This window comes from Sciurus vulgaris (assembly GCF_902686455.1).
Source record: "Sciurus vulgaris genome assembly, chromosome: 3".
Lineage (NCBI taxonomy): Eukaryota > Metazoa > Chordata > Mammalia > Rodentia > Sciuridae > Sciurus > Sciurus vulgaris.
The window spans coordinates 160398924-160416170 of record NC_136463.1 but is presented as its reverse complement, the minus strand read 5'-3'; the positions used below and the strand labels follow the sequence as shown (position 1 = coordinate 160416170).

Below are 17247 nucleotides of genomic sequence, written 5' to 3'. Positions count from 1 at the left end.
TAACTGATGATGTAACTGTGAGGTCTAGGAGGTGGAGTTAGCTTCAGGCCTAAGGAGATCATGAAATTCAAATAAGGATATTAGCTCTTACACCATCTTTCCTTCACCTTCCCACTTCTCTCATACAAATCATACAAATTTTCCATCCATCCTCTGGTGCTTCTCTCTGCTCTCATTCTGCTATTTCCCACCCTTCTTCTCTAGAAAGCATTGGAGATGTTTTAGGATGTGGCCATTGGATGCCTCCAATGTATGTCCTTCCAGTCCTATGACCCAATACGCAAATCACTTTCCATAACTTCGAATAGAAAAATTCCAGGATATGACTGATTGGCTGGGTCACATGTCTTTTTTAAAAAAAAATTTTTAGTTGTGGGTGGACACAATATCTTTATTTTATTTATTTAGTTCTATGTGGTGCTGAGGATTGAACCCAATGCCTCACATGTGCTAGGCAAGCGTTTTACCACTGAGCTATAGCCCCAGTACCACATGTCTATTCTTTTCTTTTTTAAAGTATCTTTATTAGTTGTTGATGAACATTTATTTATTTGTATGCTGTACTAAGAATCGAACCCAGTGACTCACACATGCTAGGCAAGTACTCTACAACTGAGCCACAATCCCAGCACCCCCGACATGCCTATTCTTGAAGCAAACATGGAGACTGGGTATCATAGGTAGTAGAATGTGCCTAGCATTGATGACATGTGTATCCTGTAATTTAGAGGTAGAAGCAGTTTTCCAAAGAAAGTAGGAGCGTTGAGAAGAGAAAAACAAAATCCCCAATATGTAAGATGCCAGTAAGGTAGAGAGCCTCAAATATGGAGCCTTAGGCTATGGAGTCTAAACTCCTTCTGGCAAATAATAAGGGCATTAAATGTTTAGGAGTAAGAAAGTGGCCACTGATCATGGTTGGAGTAGATCATCTTTTGAGTTTCTTTCCATTCTATGTTGAAAGTATTCTGAATTTTAAGAAGATCGTGTCCCTGATGTAAACTATAGACTTTAGATGATAATGACGAGTTTGTGTAAGTTCATAGATTATAACAAATGTACCACTGTGGTACAGAAGTTGATGATCTGGGAGGTTGTGTGAATGTGGTGGCAAGGGTATATGGGAATTTGGTACTTTCTGCTCAGTTTCACCATGAATCTAAAATTGATCTTAAAAATAATCTTAAGAAAATATGGTGGACCTGCTGTGAGCAGACAGCCTTTTGAGTAAAGACAAGAATTTACCTATTTTAAATACAGAATGCAAAATCTCCCCAGCTGACAAATAGACCTACCCATCAGCAACGGCCCAGTGAGATAATTCTTGGTCCTGAACCTTTCATCTTTTTTCCTGGGATCACCCCCTTAACTCGGATGCTGAAGATCTACCTTAGCGGTAGTAAGTAAAGTCAGTCATTTTGCAAACATGGCTTTTTAAATGCATTTTACTTGCCAGATCTTGTGCTTTAATGCATGGTACACAGGCCCATACTCTGACCATGTAGTTTTTCTCAAAGTGTGGTCCACGCATCACTACATTATGAGTACTTGGTACTTGTTAAAAATCATGTAATTCAGGATCACATTGTAGGTAGACCTTTTAAATAATGATCTGCAGGTGTGTGACCCAGGAACTTTGACACTCAAAATGTGGCATCACCTAGAAGTTCACTAGAGGTGCTGAGATCCCAACTCAGACCTACTGAATCAGAACATGCATTTTAAGAGGCTCCCCACACATTAAAGTCTGAGAAGCACCATCCTAGAAAATTTTGTTACACACTAAATTTTGAGAATCACTCTTCTAACCCAAAGGTTGATGAGTGTAGAGATGATTACAGCACAGTGTGATGAGTGTATTTACAGAGGAACATGTGATTTCCTCTAGAAGTGCATAAAAGTAGCAAGTTCCACCTCAGGGAAGATTTCCAGGAAAGGTGTAATATTTTATTCTTCTTAAAGAGCAAAGAGAAGTCAGCCAGGCTAGTGGGTTGGGGGAGCTCATCAGAGGGAACCACATGTACAAATTCCTGAAAGCAAAAGAAAACACTACAAGTTCTAACAACAAAATGTACCTCAAATTGCAAGGTTTTATAAAGAGCTTATTTAAATCCTGAACATCAACTAAGGAGATATTTAAAAAACTCAGCAGTTAAAGATTTGCTTATCAATCTTTGGGAGGAGAGGTTGGAATCAGAATTTTAAATTTCTATGATGTTGCTTCCTCTGACGATTTCTTTTTGCATCCTTTATTGATTCACTCATTCATTTAAACATGTATACATGGGACCTGTGTTAGGTTCCTAGTATGTGGTGGTGAATGAAACCAAACCATTCCTGCCTTCAGGGAATTTATAGGCGAGACTGGGGTGGAGTGGAGAAGTTAATAAAACGGGTAAATAAATGCGTATGGAGAATAAGGCAGGAAACTGCAAGAAAGGTCTGTTTCAATCAGACCTGAATATCCCTACCAAGTGGTCAAGTCACTAGAGCCAGTAGGTGAAGGGTATCTATGAGCAGCACCCTGCCCCCATCCCACCCCCGTGTACACACACACACACACACACACATACACACACACACACACACATACACACACACTTTCCCTTCCATTTTGTTCCATTTTGCTGGGAATCCTCTGTGGGGTTGAAGACCTCCCCTCAAAAGTACTCACTTTCGACAGGTTGGAAACAAGACGAAAGAGCAGTAAAAACTGACTTTCATCCCAGCTCCAAACCTGACACAAGAAGCAGTCTCCAGATGATAACAGTCCTACTTTGGGAAAGAACTTCTCTCTTGGAGTTAATTCTCATCGACAGGGGAACTGCTCAAAACTGACCCGGTTCTGGTATGTTCCAAGTGACACTTTCCAATTGCAAACATCCCATTTTGGCGTTGGGAGGGGGAGTGAGGAGACTGCGGCACGCGCCATTGTTTTTACAATGTGTGTAATAAAAACTGTGTATTGGAAAACAAAGAGATAAGGAGGCCTGAGGAGTGCGGTCGGGCGCTTGCAGCACCGTCCTCCCGGCCTGGAACCTTGTGTGCCGGGGCCGGGCTACCGGGCCTCCGGGGGAAGCATTTGGGCGTGGGACCGCGAGCCGCCGCTTGTAAACAGAGCCGGGCTGGGGCGGGCAGCGGCCGCACCGGCTGTCACCGTGCGGCGGGCGGGCTGCCGAGGCCGGGCCCCCGCCAGCAGGAGGCTGCAGGCCCCGCCGCTGAAGGAAGACGAGCCACCGGGTGAGCATCCGCCTGCTTCGGTGCTGCCTGCGGGGCGCGGGGAGGGCCGGGCTGGGGATGACAGCATTGTAAACCCCGAGGAGCTCCCCCGGGTAGCGGTGATTCTGCTGTTTCTGCTCCGCACTGTTTTTTATTTCGTGCCGGAGGCTGCACTCCATTGCAATGGGTAATGAGTGAAGGGAGATTACATGATGCGCCGTTGCTCATTTTTTGGTGAATCAGGTAAATACATGAGTAGAAAGTAGTTGATGTAGGCGATCTTGATCTGTGCGTTGGTTCTGGTACCCTCTCTCCAGGGGTCATGGAAACCAAACCTCAGCAGAGCAAATTTTAGCCCACCTCAAGCCGGGCCGCCCAGAGAACTAACGATTGTTCTTTCTGTCGACTCTGCCCATTTTAAATGTATAGTAAATGACACCACATGACTGATGACAAGCATGGGCTGGTCTTCTGTGAAAGGATTACTAAGCTAAAAAGATCAAGATAAGGAAATCTCAGGCCCATTTCTTAAATAAAATAAATTACTACCGAGAAATACAATTGGATGACAAATTGAGACTGGTCTTTAAGTGTAGTTCTCAAAATAAGATCAATTTGAATTTACTAGATTAAAGTGAGACGGAACCATGCGGTTGTAAACTTATTTGGAAGGTATTTTTCCTTTTTTTTTTTTTGCCTCCTTGGAAGAAACTAGAGGGAAATACCTATTTTTCCCCTTATTTTTAAGTTTCAATAATCACACTGTATTGTGATTTGTATTTTAAAGTATGTGATTATAAAACATCATATGTGAATTATATTGGTGTACCTAAAATACTAAGTACTGTTTGTCTCATTAACTTCAAAAAAATGCCTTAACAAAGAGTAGGCTACACATATCATCTCTAAAATGTCAGTAGATATGTGTCACCTTGATCACATATTCTAACTTTCAGGAGACAAATATTAGGTTAAGTTGCACATTGAGACATGTTTTAAAATCATGCATCAAGAAATAATATTAATGCCTGTCAAGTTTATTTTTATAATGAATAGTATGATGTCATGACTCATAGCAAGTACTATATTGAGTCAGACTTCTTCAGTTTAAATTCCTGCTTGGTCACTTCCTAGTTGTGTAACTTGGGCAGTTTACTTAGCTTTGCTGTGTTTGTATCTGTAAAATGGAAATAATAACTCTACTGACCTCATTAGAGTTTTTATGAGGATTGAGTTAATTTTTTAAAGTTCTTAGAACACTGTCTAGTACATAGTAATTACCACGTATATATTTATTAGTAAATATATAAAATAAATATATACCAGTGGTTGAAAAGCAGAATGGTGATTACCAAGGACTGGGGGAGGGAGGGCATGGGGAGTTGTTGTTTAATGGGTATTGAGTTTCTGTTTTGCAAGATGGAAAGAGTTAAGGAGACTGTACAACAATGTGAATGTACTTAACTGAATGGTATTCTTATAAATGGTGAAGTGGTAAATTTCATGCTTTGTATATTTCACCATAGTGAAAAAACAAGTATATCAATGTTGACAAAGTTAGACCCTCAAAATCTTTATCAACACAGAGTATCCCATCCATAGTTGCCTTTGCCATTGTGAAAGTGCAGCTTCACCCAAGTAGTCATCAAGAAGATGCATTTATTTAGTTGATGCATGTAATTCAGATTTATCATAAGGAGTATAAACAAATGATATGAAACAGCACCTAAGACTCTGGGGCAGGGACAGTTCTAAAAATGCCCCTCCACCAAGATTTTTGTCCCCAATACTAAGAACCTGTGCATATGTTATAACTCCCTTGATTGTGTTTTGTTATGTGGCACAGTTGAATTTAAAATGAGTAGATTTTCTAGGTTGGCCTAATCTAATCACAGGTGCCCAGATTTCTCTGCCTGAGAAATCTGAGAGATTTGAAGAATGGGAAGGCTCAACATGTTGCTGTTCTAAAGATGGAAGTGTACAGTTAAGAATGAACTCAGGCCACCTGCAGGAAGTTAGAAGGTTGGAATTACTGAGGGCGGCCACCATCTATCAACCAGCATAGAAGTGGGAACCATAGAAAGGCCACAAGGCACTGACTTCTTTCAACAGCACAAATGAGCTTGAAACAGGATTCTTTACCAGAGTTTCTAGATAAGAGACCAGATTAGTACAGCCAATACCTTGTTTTATGGAGAGACACTTAGCAGAGAACCCAGCCCAACCCATCCAAACTTCTGACGTTCAAAACTGTGAGATAATAAGTGGGTGTTATTTGAACTACTTAGTTTGTAGATATTTGTTACGTAGCAATAGAAAGCTAAAACTGACTCCAACAGAAAAATGGCAAAAGAAATGAAGAGACTGCTCTGGTTTGGATCTTGAATATTCTCCAAAGGCCCATGTATTAAAGACTTGGTCCCCACGGTGGTGCTACTGGGAAGTAATGGAACCCTTTAGAGGTGGGACCAGGTGGGAGGCCATTAGATTATTGGGGGCATGCCTTCAAAGGAGATTGTGGGATTCCAGATACTTCCTTGTTCTTTTTGCTCCCAGGCTCATGATATAAGTGATTTTTGCTCTATTAGGTATTCTGATCATAATGTGCTGCCTTGCCACAGGCCCAAATAAAATGGGGCTGATTGATCATATACTGAAACCTCCAAAACTGTGAGCCAAAATAAACCATTTCTCTTTGTAAGTTGATTATCACAGGTCTTTCAGTATAGTAGCAGCAGGCTAACATACTAGCCATAGAAAAGAATATTAAATGGCCAAAAATATATAAAACATTCTTTCCATTAATCAAAGAAGTGAAAATTGAAACAATAGCAAGGTACCGTTTTTCCAACTCTCCAATTAATATAGTTTCTACAAGTTCTAATTCTCCATTTCAGTAAGGGTGCAATGGAGTAGACACTCTTATGTGCTGTGAGAAACACACAGTTATTATGATCTTCCTGAAAAGCACATTGGCTAAGTTATGAAAAGCCCCAGTAATGCTCCTAACTTTGAAACTTTCTAGCATTCTTCTTCTGGAAATTTAATGAAGACTATTTTAAAAGTTAATGTTCAAAGATGTTCAGAATAGCCTTGTTTAGAAAAGTATTGGTAGTAACATAAATGTCCAATAAAGGCGAACAGTTAAATCATGGTACCATAAAAAATATAGTGTTACACAGACATTAAAAAGTGTATTTATGAAGAATCTTAACAGTGTAGTAAGGTGTTACCCAATTGTTACTGAGTAGGGGAACAATACAATAGAGAACCGTGTCTATAATATGCTCTCAAGTATGTTAAAAAAAGAATCTCTATAGGTGCTGGATGTGGTGGCTCATGCCTGGAATCCCAGCGACTCAGGAGACTGAGGCAGGAGGATCACAAGTACCAGGTCAGCTTTAGCAACTTAACAAGACATTCAGCAACTTAGTGAGACCCTGTCTCAAAATAAAAAGGGACTGGAAATGGTAGCTAAGTGGTAAAGTGGCCCGAGGTTCAATCCCCAGTAGCAATAAGTGAATGAATGAATGAATGAATGAATGAATGAGTGAATATCTCTGTAGAGGAAGGACTGAAAAGGCCAAAATGGGGCAGTGTTGAATAAGCATTGTTTATTTTGCCTTTTACTCTTTTTCTGTTTTCAAGATGCTGAACAATATACTTGTAACACTTTTTTATAGTCACTGAAGTCAATAAACTATTTAAAAACCTGTCTACATTGTGGGAAATACAATGAGTCTAACACATTATACAGTCTAATTATGAAGGTAATAAAATTAATAAATATGTGGAAGAAGTTGACTTTTTAAGAAAGTAATATGAGGCAGGAAATAATAAATATTATTGGAAAGATTGAAAATATAGTTGCATAGTGTTTCTTCGTATGTAATCATTGAAAGCTTTGTGGTGGAAAAATCACCTAGTATCATGCAAAAGCAATAGAAAAAGAAGGCACGTAGCTGAATTGAATTAAAAGTTCTTTTTTACCCCTCCTAGATTAGTAGATTTAGGCTTCAGGTTATAGACAGAGTTTACTTATATAAGGGGAAAAAAAAAAAAAAAAAAAAAAAGAACTGTGAGAAATTATGTAACTATTTGCTAAAAAGAAAGAGCTTTGCATGTTAGGACTAAGAAACCAAGCTGGACATAGACTAGTATCATCTGCATTAGAAACATCCAAAGGTAATATTTCTTGAATATTTATCAGAGACTTAACATACTCTAACTCCAGTTTGTATACTTTTCAAAAGACTTGAAGTCATTTGTTTCCATATTCAAGAAGCAGGCAGATAGATAGTTACTACTCTGACCTCTACTTTCAGGAGACCTGAAATAATAGGTCATTGGAGCAGAGTTTTTAGAGTTCTCCACCTCTATACCCCTAGAGAAGTAGAGAAAGTATCTTCTGACCCATGGGCTGCTAGCCAGATGCTGATGTGCTTCATGGGGAATGTTAGCCCTTTAAAAGAGAAGGTAACGAAGGAACTGCTTCTTTGTTTGTTTCCTTTTCCTTTTAGAGCAGATTTGGGATTTGATTCATAAAGGTTTGAGCTATTTTCTAGCTTCTGGAGCAAGCCAAATGATTTCACGAACTCCATAATGAGTGTGATAAAGTGACCATCAGTAATAAAGTCCACACAGTTTGCTCTTATTTCATTGGCTACTTTGGATCATAATAAACACTGAAAAGCCCACATAATTTACCTTCCAGCTGACAACAAAGTGAAAGCTTTATTTGGCTGAATAGTGTAATTAATCTTGATGGCAGTATGAGTTATGAGCAAAATCCAAAATCAAAATATAGAGGCCTTTGCATTGAGATGTCACACATGCTGTTTTCATTAACATTTTGTTTGTTTTTCATACTCTGATTAATTGTTAATTGGAGTTACATGTTTCAAATCATATTCCCTAATTATATGTCACATTTATGAGTATGGTAGAGATTTATTTATCCAATTATCTTGATTAGTGTAGCCAACTAAGAGTAAAAGCTATGTTGTTCAGCATTATCCAGTTCACTTTCAGACGTTTATCTAATTGGAAAATTGTTAATTATTCACTTCACTTTCTGGTCTGTAGATGTGATTTTAAATGTCAATCTTCAGTTATGGAATGGGGAACATGTATTATAGGTTAGAAAACACCAGAAATGTAATCAGCAGTTTTCATGGATAGGAAATTAGCTAAATGATCTCTTCCCATGTGTTTTCCAGAACATTTCTCTTCTACCTTCAGGGATCTGTTTATTCACTGATTCCAGAAATGAGGATTGAGCATTTGCCCAGTGTCATGGCACTGTACTTAGAGCTGGGAATACAACCTTGAACATGATAGGCACAGTCCTTGCATTCATGAAGCTTATAGTGTAGTGGAGGAAACAGACTGTTTTTTTTAATAACATAAGAAGCATTCTAATGGAGGAAGTCAGGGTGCTATGGAAGAGCATAGGTTTCCTGTTCAAAATGAACCTCAGGGGTCAGAGACATGATTCCTCAGAAAAGACCTGAAGGCTGAATTAAAACTAGTCAGTTTGCAGGTGAGGGTGGGAAGAGGTATGCTTAGGGAGGGAACAGTAGTGGTAAAGGGATGAGATGATGGTGGTGGGAAAAAGCATTCCAGGCAGACGAAACAGGATGGTTAAGAAAGCATGTAGAAAATTCTACGTTCTAAATTCTTTATGACTGGAGACAAAGTAGTGTTGCAACGAGAGAGGGAGAGTCAAGAGGTAAGCCCAGGGAGGTGAGTGGCCATGAGCTTTTGCAGGTCATGTTAAGAAGTGTATGGTTTACCCAGAAGCCTTTGTAGAAAACCCACTGTGGTTGCAGTGTGGCAAGTGAGTAAGAGGAAGATTAAGACTGAAGGGAAGACTGCTGGATGGTGATGACTGCAGGGGTGGGGAAAATGGATAGATCTGGCAGGTATTGTAGAGGTAGGCTTCACACGAGTTGCTGAGTTGGAGCAATTGTAGGTGAGGGAGCCACAAGGGCCAAGACTGATTGATGTTCATATTTCTAGGGCAGATAGTGATATCCTTCACTCTAGAAAATTCTGGGACAAGGGACAGGTTTGAAGGGCAGATGAGGAGTTTGGTTTGGTGCATATCAAGAATTAAGGGACATACAAAAGGCATTTCCCTATGTGGGTCTAGAGCTCAGGAGAGTGATCTGTTCCTCATCTGCTGTGTGTATTGGAAATGGACTGGAGCTGAAGCCACAAAAATAGAGATTACTTGGGGAAAGCAGAAGAGGAACTAGATAAGAGGATTATAGTGATAACAAGAATACTAACATTTATGACATGGGCATAGAGGGGAGTAAGAGGAGAAGCTCGAGATGGAGGAATACCAGAGCAGGCTGTATCTGTGGGGGTGTGAGAGCAATAGAATGGATGCTTTTAGGTCACATGCCCAGTGGTTAGTGAGATGCATAGGGAGAGAAGTCTCCTGGATTTAGCAACATAGGATATATTGCTGACCTTTGCCCATGAAGTTTCAGCTGGGGCAGAACCAGACTGCTTCAGGGGTGAGAAATAGAGTCTGCAAGGAAAAAGAATGAGTTTCTTTCAGAAACATAGACAAAAAAGAGAGGAGGGGTAATGTATCCTCAGTGTGGAAGAGCTTGGGAAGCAAGAGGGGGTTTTATTTTTCGTTGTTCTTTGAGAAGATCTGTTCCTTTTAACTCATACAATGCTTGTACCACTGAACCCCTCCATTCTAAGACCACCAGAAAAGTGGAGGCAGAGCAACTCCTGTTGGCTTGGACAATGCAGGAGGCACCCTTGAGTAGGAGCTCTTGGAACTTCCAAAACTGATTGCTGTCACTACTCTGTGACTTTGTGTTGGTTTAAAATGGGAGAAGATCAGAGAGAATGTGGTGACCTTTTCCTTGGTACCAGAAAGACCCTTGTGGTCATCCTGTGTCCTGATTTGGAGTTCATCAAGCACTACTTTATGTTATTTGACATGTGCTCCAAAACCACCTTTGAAAGTGAGGAAGGATCTTTATTCTACATTGCAAAGTAAGTGAAATCCAGGTTACATTGGCTTTCACAGAATCATACTTCTGGTAGTGGTGCATAGAAGATTGAGACTCAGGTCTTCTAATTCCAGATCTTGTGGTCCAAAAGTAGTTGTCTTTCATCAAAAGGTTATTTATGATGTCTGTATTTTCATTGTAGTGTGGCAATATGAAGCCTGGCACATGGTCTTTTAGTAGACTTGAAACAAGACTGAAGATTGAGGGCCAATTTTTAAATTTTGTTTGAATCCCATATGTATTGATATTTGTCATCCCTTAAAGTCAAGTTGCCTTTAGAAGGAGGCAATTTATTTGAATATGTCTTAAGAGTTAAAAATGTTTGAATTAGGGGCTGGGGAGATAGCTCAGTTGGTAGAGTGCTTGCCTTGCAAGCATAAGGCCCTGAGTTCAATCCCCAGCACCGCAAAAAAAAAAAAAAAAGTTTGAATTATCTATAGTAACATCCAATTTGAAAATATTTCTCTTTAATTCTTTTGACAGAAACATTTGTTTGCAAGTTCTTTTAAGCAAACATTTTTACAAGTGTTTCTATTTATTGGCTAAATGAAAAATGATGTCTTAGGGAAACATTCGTAAAAAGTTCGGGCAATTAGGACTATGTAAACATTTGCAAAAGCTCTTGTTTGGCCTAAATGAAGTCACGGTTATTATACCCTTGCAAACATTCCAAGTAATGTGTCCAAGGTCAAAAGAGAATTGAGTTTAGTTATGTAGTTAGAGAATGGCTTTTTAATTCTGTTCAGGGACTTCTCATCTACATTCCCTTAGAGAACTTACAAAGACACAGAAGTATTATAGAAGTGTTTTTTTTTTTTTTTTTTCCAACAGTTAAATATCAACTGTTTCCCTGGAAGTAAAGATGATATTTATTAATGAACTCCTAGATCATAGGATTAACAAATAGAGACATTTAAAAATAAATGTTAAATTGGTGTTTAGCCCTGAGATTTGAAGCACTGTGTGTGTAAAATGTTAGCATATTATTTCAGGATAATTAATTTTCTTTAAATTGTCATATAGAACTGTGTGTGTATTTTAGGCAGAGGGATTAGAAACCTTGCTCCTTAGATAAGTTACTTCATCTCTTTACATCTCAGTCTCCTTGTCTGTGAAGTGGTAATAATAATAACAGCTCTCTAAATAGTGTTGTTGTGAAGTGAGGATGTAACAACATCCTGTAGGTAAAGGGCTTTATATAATATCTGTCCTTTAATAAATACTAAATAACTATTATTTAATTATTATTTAATTTTGGTCTTGGCTTAGGACCTATAAGGATTAGCTTGATTTTGTTTTTAACCGTTTTATTAAGAAATCATTCCACCTTTAACATGTGACCATCCATATCAAAGGGAACCTCTGCAGGACATTAGTTTAGTACAGTACTAGTTAGTAGTTCCTAATCATGGGCAACTGTTTATATGCTTATCATCATAATGTCAGGGCAAAGCAATCAAGGAAGTGTAGATAAGAGCCCTAGAGTTCAACTGCAGAATATTCACACATTGCAGAATTGTTTTGTAAAAATTCATTTTATACTAGTGGTAATGGTCCATGATAGAAGAAATTTAAGCCCATATTTGGGGGTAAAAATGTAGGTCCTACTATTCTTATCTTTCATATTTTAAAAACTTTCCCTCTGTCCTATATGATGGGCAGAGATTTTTCTGACCTTCATGTTGTACATAGTTAAATAAGAAAGGCTCATTCTGTTATTTTGGCTTATCTTTTAGGGTCAAAGACAGTGTTTTGTCTGAACTTGCTGGCCTTGCTTGCTTCCTGATTAAACTGTTCATAGGCTGATTAGTTGCTAAGGTCATTGTCACAGATTAAGTCCAAAAGGAAGGCAGGGGTGATGGATACAGGCTATCACCATGACTGACAGAGTTTGCCTGTTGTTTCAAATGAGAAGTGAGTCACCTTTTAGACCTGATCATTGGTCTTGTACTCTTGGGCTGCCATTTGACAAAGATCCAATGTTACTTTTTAGCAGGTTCAAGTGCAACAGAGAAAAGAAAAAAGGATCAGTTAATTCTCACATGCATTTATATAAGTTTCTACAGGAAGTGACCTTGTGAATTTGTGCTAACCCATAGGCTGATGGTTATTTTGAAAGTTAAAATTGTAAGTATTCTACCTCCTGTTAATCAGCTGCAGGGACTTAAGGCATTAAAGTCAATAGAAAGTTAATTATTCATTTCCCATGACATCCTGGCCACCCAGCAAAGGCCTCCTATTGGACAGGAATGTTTTTTTGGGTCAAAAAGACTTGAGCAGTATGTGAAGAAGGTCTTTACATTCTTGCCTTCTGTGTGTTTGCTCATGTAGAGCTCAATCTTTGATGAGATCTTTGAAGCTGTTACTATAGGCTGACAGCTTCATGTCTGAAGCAGCATCATTTCTAGATCAGGTATAATTGGTTTTGTTTGAATGTTTCCTTGGTCTTTGTTTTTTTCTCAAATTATCTCGGTGTACTATCATTGTCACTTAATTGTATTTTGTTACTTAAAACTCTTTCTTTTCCTTTGATTAGTAGTGATTCCTTAATTGTCTTCCCATAACACCTTTTGTATACTTTTGTTAAGGCACTTTTTATATTTGTTTTTCTCTGTTCCCCACTAGCTATTAATTACTTCAAGGGCAGGAGCTGTGTTTTGTGTCCCTAGTATTTAAGTAATGTTTGGGTACCTGATCCATCCTTTGTAAATACTTGTTGAGTAAGAATGGTTGTGTAGTTAGGAATCAGCTCACTTCTAACAGAAATAATAATTGTTTTAGATTTTGCAAAGGACTTCCACATGCATGACCTGCATTTGTGCTTCTTAACTCTCTAAGGAAGACAGGGGCAGGTGTTGGTAGGATTTTCATTTACAGAGGAGGGCCAGCAGGCTCTGAGTTGGCCTGACTTGCTGGATGTCATTCAGTTTAGAAGACAGTGCTGGGACATGAACCCCCTCCTGGAGTTAGAAAGTTTGTTCTGCCCCTTGCCACAACTTTGTTCCACTGAACAAACTCAGTACTTAGCCTGGGTGGCTCATGTGTTGGGTTCGACTTAGTTACTTCTTGTTTATGGACCTTCTACCACCAGGGCGCCTATGAGATTTAAGGTGATTTAAAAGGTAATTGAACTTGGGTGGCCCACAGGACTCAGTAATTAGACAGGGATTTCAGGAACTTCTTTTTCTTCCCCAAGGGCCTTCACTGACAATAGATGAGTCATCTTGGTCTCTTTCATCATCTTTGAAATAGTTCTTTACCTACCTCTCTCTTTTGAGATTACTACAAGTATTTATTAAGAAACTTATCAAGCACTTTACAAACCATACTCTAAAGCATGCCTGTGAAAAATGAGTATTCTCAGTAAAACCAAGTGATTTTCCCACATGTTAACTTAATTTGAGGAGTTATATGAGAAAAGTGAATGAAACTCAATCCTGTATTGGTTTTGGAAACAGAGCCCCACTTTTCTGGTTCAAGTAGAAGATTCTAAATAGTTACATGGCTGATCAATATCTTTAAATCTGAAGCTATTTCCCTAGCTCTTGTAGGGGATCTCACATCTTTGAGTCTCACTGTACCTCCTTGTTATGTTCTCGGTTGTGTCTGTCACACATTCAGCCTGTGCCAGCTAGCTTGGCTCCTGTGGTGTAGGTACACCTAGCCAGTTATTCTTTTTGCAGTCAGAGGCCAACTCAAGAAACGTGGTTTTACGATGGAGTTTTTGCCTCGTTCACCCTGGTATTAGGTTGAAGGTAATTAGAGTGGTTCCTTTGTTTGCTTTTAACTCACCATTCCCTTCCATGGAGGCAGAGGGAGATGGAAAGCATCAAGTCTGCATTTTTAGACACTTACATAACTGAAATTTGCTTCTGTGTGTTTTGTTTCTAAGAGCAGGACACATTGGAGCACTAGTGGTTTTATGGAAATGGGCTTCCCAACCAGAAGCCTCGGCTTTCCAATCCAGTGGTCGACATAGGGGTATAATAACATTGATGCTTTTGGTAGCAAAGAAGCCTGAAATTTGAAAAACCATGCTTATAGTTAGCGTGGTTACTGTGAAAACATCTCAGGGCACCGAGTATCTCAATGAATTTGCAGGTGGAAAACAATGAATGTGTGCTGAGATGTACTAAAAAAGGCTTCAAATTGATCAAAGTTAATTCAAAGGGAATGCATCATTACTGGGGTCAAAAGAGCTGCAGCTCTATGTCACTGGCAAATTAGACCCATCAAGTTGCTTGATATTGTAGTGGGTCGCAAATTAATTTCTAAGTTCTGTAATAGATGCTTTTGTTTCTGTGAAAGGTCTAAGTGTGGTCTTTGCCACTGACTTTTGTCATGTTATTTTAAAATCCTGGTTTAAATGCTAGGAAGCTTTTTCTACTAAGAAAAAAATTAAAGCTTGAATCAACATAATGTTTTAGAAAGTACGTCAAATTTTACTTAAAGCGAACTTGTAAAGAATTCAAATATACTTTGCCAGAAAAATAGTTTTACATATCTTTATATATCTTTACAGATGTCAGTGCTCTGAAAATTTTGTTCTTTATGGACTTTATTCAATTATTCATTCAACAAATATTTACTGAGTATCCATTATGTACTAGCCACAGTTTTAGGTCCAGCAAGGTTATACAAATAGAATAGGGCCGAATTGCTGCTCTCAAATTGCTGTAAATGCAGAGGTTAAGTGTGCGACCTTAGTCATGGTCACCTCCGTTAAGTCTTGGTTTCCTCTTTTGTAAAATGGGAATCATAGTGCTCACAATTACACACTGTGACTCTTAAGAGATATAAAGTACCATGTCATACCTGGAACAAAATAGGATTTTGATAAATTATAATTATCATCATCATTATCTCTGAAAGAGGATGTGGCATGTAATATATGTTGTGGAGGAGGTACCAAATACAGTCTGTGGCAGTTTAAAGAAAGAAGAGACCATTTTAGAATCAGGAGTAAAAAAAAAAAAAAGATAGAGTTTGCAGAAGAGGTGGTGTTTGAGCTGGGCCTTGAAGAGTAGATAGAATTTCAGTAGATGGAAGTGGGACAGTGTAGCTCAGTGACAACTGCCAGCAAAGGCTTAGTGTTGAAAAGCATAAAAATTAGCATTATTATTCTAGTTTGGAGAAAAGAGAAATGCGAAGTTGGACTGGCAAGCTGAACCAAGGTTGTAGATGTCCTAGAAAGCCAGGTTAAAGATTTGAACCTGTCATCAATGGAAGTTTCATTGAACTTTTTGTTTGTTTGTTTTTGTTTTTGTTTTTGCCTGGAACAGTGCCTAGCCCATAGTAGTCACTCAGCAAATAATTACTAAATAAGTAATTGAGGGTGATTTTAGACACATTGTGCTTAATTTTGCCATGAAGAAGAACAAATAGAAATGCCCTACAAATAATTGGGAACACAGGACCGGATGCCAGGTCTGAGATTGAGGCTGACGGTAGAAATTTGGATGACATGAATATACAAGTAATTATCGAAATTGCACTTGTAGTTTCATTGACTTAAGGAGAATGTGTAACTTCAGCTAGAGAGGAGAGCTCGGGCAATGCCCACATTTGATTAGGAGACCAGCAATGAAAAGAGGAATATGGAAACTGAGACTGAGGGGATAGAAATAAGAGGGGAATCTAAGAATATAGTGCCCATAAAATCCTGGGAGGAAACTTTTAAGGAGGGTTCATTAACAGTATCAAGAACTTTGAAAAACTGTAGTGGCTGTATAATAATGAGATAACTAGATAGCTGTGAAAAAGAAGTTCAGTGGAGTGGGGTCTTAATCCAGGTAGTAAGGTGTCCCTGGGGCTGGCCAGTGGACCAGCTTTCTTGCTTGCTCTTTTTTCCTTCTTCTTTCTCCTCTTCCTCCTTCTCCTCTTCTTCCTCTTCTTCATTAGCCTTTCTTGCTGTTTGTTTTTGGAGCATGTATTTAAAGGACAGTGTGACCAAACTATATATGAAATCTTGATTCCTATTAAGTACTGAATAAAAAATGCCTGTTAGTTTGATTTCCCTGAATCATGAGATTATGACTGATTTTCATTTTCTTTTCCATTTTTGTCAATATTTTCCAGAATTTCTATGAGTATTTATTACATTTAGAAAAGGAAAAAACACTATATAAATTATTTTTGCATGAATGGAATGTTCATCCCATAGCATAGCAATAGTCTTCTCATTTGTTGGAATTTGAATACACTACAGCCATTTAGTGTTTCCTGTAAGTGTATGAAAATGGGATTCTGTGTTTCCATCTGTCCATCTCATCTGAAAGCCACTGAGCTTTTTTTTTTTTAATGCTTCAGCAGCACTTCCTAATCTGCTTGTGGCATGCCTGTGTGCCATCAGTATACTTACATTGTCTTTATGACAAAACACCATGAAAAATCATAACCTCATGGTCCAGAAAGGTCATGTTAACTACAGTCAGATCCTCTTATGGTGGATCCATTATGTTATGCAACTCAGAAATTTCTCAATCAGCCACAATCTTAACCAAAGTAAAAACATGTGCGAACCATGAGTGCTGACCACCCTTGTGACCTCCCTTTATTCTCATTTTTGAAAATAGATTAGCAAAAACAAGTTATCCTAGGTGTCTTTAGCGTTGCTTTTTTTCTGCATAGTCCAGCTGCTTCTAAAATTATATGGCCTCAAATACCTCCAGCACTCATTAAATTCTGATTACAATTTATTCGGTCAAGGAGAGAAGTCAGCGCTTTTGCCATGGAGCTCAGGAGAACATGGCTTTTCTGTGTGGGTTGGCTTGTCTGTTCCACCTCTGTGTGGGAGGGCTGCTATATTCATCCTGTTAATTAGCCATGCCTTCTGAGCATGTAAACAGAAGATTTCCTTGTTAGAAAATAGCAATACACTGATTCTCTATGCTATTACGTTTTGATGCATGCATGGGATTCTTGGGGTTGAGCTCTTTTATTACTGTGTTGACAGATGGACCTCAATTTCTCAACTATATTAAACAGGAGA

General features: G+C 38.6%; 1 protein-coding gene across 3 annotated transcripts in view; it reads left to right on the top strand.

Moving 5' to 3' along the window:
• The first annotated feature begins 3074 nt into the window (after positions 1-3074).
• Positions 3075-17247, top strand: part of PLEKHM3 (pleckstrin homology domain containing M3) — a 162700-nt gene continuing 148527 nt past the window's right edge. For 2 of the 3 annotated variants that reach the window (XM_079130586.1, XM_079130587.1), the window contains exon 1: positions 3075-3237. The gene's annotated coding sequence lies outside the window, so the exon portion shown is untranslated. The remainder of the gene's footprint in view (positions 3238-17247) is intronic. The other variant, XM_079130585.1, reaches the window with a different exon arrangement.